This window comes from Penaeus monodon, chromosome 40 (genome assembly GCF_015228065.2).
Source record: "Penaeus monodon isolate SGIC_2016 chromosome 40, NSTDA_Pmon_1, whole genome shotgun sequence".
NCBI classification, from domain to species: Eukaryota; Metazoa; Arthropoda; class Malacostraca; order Decapoda; family Penaeidae; genus Penaeus; species Penaeus monodon.
In genome coordinates, this window is record NC_051425.1 from 24,309,289 (window position 1) to 24,314,288 (window position 5,000).

The window sequence follows — 5,000 nt, forward strand, 5'->3', positions numbered from 1 at the left end:
TGGCTGTTTAATGAGAACGCAGAGCCGGAATCGTACGTTTTAATCGATGTTGTCGAAGTTGCTCCGTGTAGGTAGGTGATACACGTCAAATTTCGATGGATTTGGGGGCAAGTGTTATATTTCAATGCTCAGAAGACGATGACTTAACTTACTTCAATTTAAATGTCATTTATGGTGAATCGAATTATCTTCCGCGTATTTCCTTCCTTTCTTCTTTGAATACATTAGTTGGTAAGTAAAATACATGCATTCTGTAGACAACTTTCGCTTCATAGTAACGTTAAGACCAATCGTAGCACCGACTTCTAACACTCCCCCTCCCGATCTCCATTAACCCAGCCCCCTTTACCCTCCCTCCCTAAGCCCCGCCCCCCTTCTTGTGGCACCAGGAATAGACACACACCGATACGTTTTTCCTCTTCCAAAACTTCCTTACTTTAGCTCACCTGAGGACCTCGAACTTACACACCACTGCTTGTACACACACAGTACAGAAGGGGAAGTTACAGAGCGGAGTCGCAGTACATCTCCGTGTGATGAGAGCAAGATCGATGTGCTTGCAAGACCGACTGACGGCTTGGAAGCACCGTTGCAGGGACATGAGGTGATGCATGAAGTACTTGCAACGGCGGAGTCATCTTCTCAGATCATCACTAAAACACTCACAGCAGCCGTCACCACTCCTCCACAGTTCGCCATCTGAGAAAGTCGTTTAGAAATGTGTGGGCCTCCACACCTTCCTTCCCCCTTGCTATTCCTTTCCCTCCCCCTATCCCGAGGGGCGCTGAGATTTTTGAGACTTCCCTCACTTCCTTGCTATTTACGATTTTTTAAGAATACAATGAAATATAAATATGCATCTTTGCGGAACCGTAGGATGGGAATAAAGTCATCCACGTATTGAAATAAACCATATGCACGGTGGAACGCGCTCACGCAGCGACACTGTTTACAAAAATAAGTGGAACAAAGATGCGAGAGTAATCACTGCTCTTCTGGTAATTAGCATACTGTGCGGCCCTTGACGGTGGGTTAATCATCCCCTAAGTAGGTTCCCACTTGATGTTAAAAAGGGTTCATGAGAGTGCACCGCCCACCCTGCACACACTCTCGGGGCTAATCACATGGTGTTCACAATGGTTTTTCAAGTTCCCCGTGATCACCCACGTCTTGGTATGACCACCTTGACACCCGGATTCCACCTTAAAAAAAATTAACGAGCACCTTGGATCACACGAGGAGCGTTCCAGGTCCCCGCGCACACCACTCACACATGTCATACTCGGCGGGTCCTGGTTGCCGTTGCTTCGCAGAGTGGGACGTACTGGTGCAATCGCGCTGCCAGACGTATACGCTCAATTCTCTATAACGCGCAACGGTTGCAGGAGACTTTCGTATATAGGTGATGTATTTTTTAAACAATATACGACATCGAATACAAAATTGTATCATTCATGAAAAAGATTGCCGCCGAAACGAAACGCTCTATAAGTAGCATGGTATTCAAGTCTACGGGACGACACACCTGATTTCATTTACTCCCCGTCCATAAGTGACGTCACTCACTTCCGCTACTTTCCAACGAATCTGATCCAATGAAGATTAGCAAACATACAGAAGCACGCTATCTGACATATCATCAAGACCTCGGTGGATTGGCGAATCTTTCCAAGAATAAATGTCATGACGTTATATATTTAGCGATGAATAAATGCCAAGCTGTAAAACCATGACGTCATCAGTAAGATCCGAAGAGACCTATTGGATTCAGTGGACCTCATGCATTTCCTCCACACCAAGGAAGTTCAGGTGTGTGTAGGTGTGTGTGTGTGAGTTTGTATGTGCTTTTGCATTACTAGCTGTTATTGTGTATGTTTCTGTGCCTATCTTTATAAAGTGTGTATTTTATGTGTACAGGTGTGCGTGTGCGTGCGAGTGTGTGTGTGTGTGTGCACGCGCGCGTGAGTGTATGTGTGCCTGTGTGTATAAGTAAATGTGTGTAAATGCGCATAAAATTTCGCATTTTAGTCTCTAAGCATGCTTACTTAACAAAACTAAGTGGAACATTTAAAGCCGAAAATCAGTGAAATAACGCTACCTTTTTCCTTTATAAATATTTATTAATAGAATCTTCTCGTTTCTAATTATCGCTCATTTCCAGATTGTTCCAGGAAGGAAGTGTTCCGAAATGCGCGTTATCCAGATTTCTAATTATATAAATACATTTTGGTTCTCTCTCTCTCTCTCTCTCTCTCTCACTCACTTTCGTTCATGGATCGACTAGTCACCAGGAAGAATTAATACAACTGAAACTCCTCTATTCTTCTTCCTGATCCAATCTATGTGATATTTCATTGTCTTCCGATTTAAGCAACATCTTGTGTTCTAAATACGCAACATTAAAATTCATTAACAGGACTATTTATTCTCATTCTCATTTTCTCTCTCTCTCTCTCTCTCTCTCTCTAGGAATCATCACACAACTGATTGCTACGATTACTTCTTTTTCCCTATTGTCTGTTTGTATTTCCTGGTTTTTCTATGAATTGTGTTAATCTCTTATCTTTATTATTGTAATTTTGCATTCTCTTCCTCCTATTCCATTCTAATTTCCCTACGATCATCACAAACATGCCTCTGTTGCTTTCTAAATAAATAGTTTGCATGATTGCTTTTTTTTATCTGAACGAGAATTCTGTAGCAAATATTTGTGTTAAAGAAAATGGGAAATATTGATGGTTATGTCAAGTGCGTTTCCTCCACTCAGGGAATCCCGGCTAAAAATAGAAGCGAGACCTCTGGCCTCTATCTTCGTCAATCACAATGGTACTGATTTTTTTTTAAATCAATTTCACTGATGATATTCATGACAATAACAATAACAACAATAACAAAAACAATATCAATAATGATGATAGATATGATAGCAAGAACAATAATAATAATGATGATGATTGTGATAATAATAACAACAAAAATAAAAACATTATCAATAACAACAATAATAGCAACAATGACAGCAAGAAAAACAAAAACAATAATAGCAACAATGACAGCAAGAAAAACAAAAACAATAATAGCAATAACGGCAGTAACAAGGAACATAACAAGAATACCAAAGACAATTTTTTTCATGCGTAGAGCCAGCCACCTTGAGAATCAGAGGCGGGCCGTGTATCTATTGCTTTCAATGGTATGCACTCTTTGGCCTGACTGTTGGGTCGTCATTGCGGTCCTGCCTTTGTGAATAAATGTTATCAATTTTCTTTTTTTCATTTATTTCTTTTTTTGTGCCTGTATTTCTGTGGTTCTTGTTTTTTTTTTTTTTTTTTTGTGTGTGTGTGTGTTCTGTGTTTGTTTTTTTCTTGCGTGTGTGTATGTGTGTGTGTCCATCTCACCCCCTCTCTCTCTCTCTCTCTCTCTCTCTCTCTCTCTCTCTCTCTCTCTCTCTCTCTCTCTCTCTCTCTCTCTCTCTCTCTCTCTCTTTTCTTCCGTTTCTCCACAAAGTATTCACCATCATCTGTAACTGAGTGCATGACTGATACCCAAATATATCACGAGATAGTTCCTGGTCATGATTCATATCTATTCTGTGATCACGATTTATCAAAGCCATCAATATTCGATCACGATTAATTCAATTTATCTCCTCCAGTGATAATATACTATCAAAATCCATTGAATAGGCATGATCATTTCCCTTGTTGGTATATCACACTGACTGAGAAGAACTGCACTGTGGTATCAAGTGGATTATACGGGCTTCAGATATGATTAAGTATGCTCTCCCTATTATGAGAAAGAAAAAAAAGTATTCACATTTTTTTCTTTGGGATAAAAGATACAGGGAGATGAGTGACCTGCTTAATAAACATTTGCTTTCATTTTTATTCTTCTATTCACAGCATAGCAATATATATATTTTTTCTTTTCGTCTTGATATGTGCAAGAAAACTACAGCGTCCTCTCATAAACACATTTTTGGTAACTTAATAAGCAACAAAATATTTTTATTCTCATATATTATGAGTTTGTATGCATTATACATTATGCAACGAAGAAATGGTTTGTTTAATAGTGAAATATAAGAGAAGTAAGGGAAAAAAAATCTTGCGTGTATCACTTGTATGGCATATTCTCCTTGAATAAAAATTATGTGTCATAATTAAGAGAAGAAAATTCGCCATGAATTTTAGTGTTGTTATTATTGTTATTATTTTGTGGTCTTGATTTTTTTTTATAATTATTTTGCGTGTGTTTTGCTTCAGTATCGTAGAATCCCTGGTTATTCTCCGTTTTTCTCACTCGTTTTTTCCCTCGTGTTTTGTTCTCTGTCTTCCTTCAATTTAATCACTTCCTTTTGTCTCTGTCTTATTCTCATCCTCTTCCGTCTCTTCACATTCTTCTTTTTCTCTTTTCTCTCTCTATCGCCTTTTTCTCCTTTTCTCTTCTTCTTTCTTTTCTTTCTCTTTCATCTTTTATCCTACACTTCGCACCCTCCCCCCCCCCCTTCGCCTCCAGGAGCCTATCAAACGGCAGACGTCTTAGGAACTCCTCTCCCCCCCCTCTCCCTCCTTTCCTCTCCTGAATCCCGATCCCTCAATATCCTACTCTCTACCCCCTTTCCCCCCTCCCCCTCCCCCTACCTCCCCTGCCCTTTGCTTTTCCCACTCACTCCTTACCCTACCCTACCTCCCTCCCCTAAGCACCATCTCCTACCCATTACTCGACTTACCCACCCGCTAACCTCTCCTCCTCCCCCTCCCCCTTTTCCTGACCGCTATCCTCTCTTCCCCTTCCCCCTCCTCCCTCTTCCCCCAGACCGCTCTCCTCTCTTCCCCTTCCCCTTTCCATTCCCCCTCCACCCCCTTCCCCTGCCATCTCCCCCTCCCTCCTCCTTCCCCCTGATCGCCACCCTCTCTCCTCCTTCCCCCTGATCGCCACCCTGCCCCCCCCCCCTCCTCCCCAGGAAGAGCCCAATGCGAACGTAGCTGAGCCTA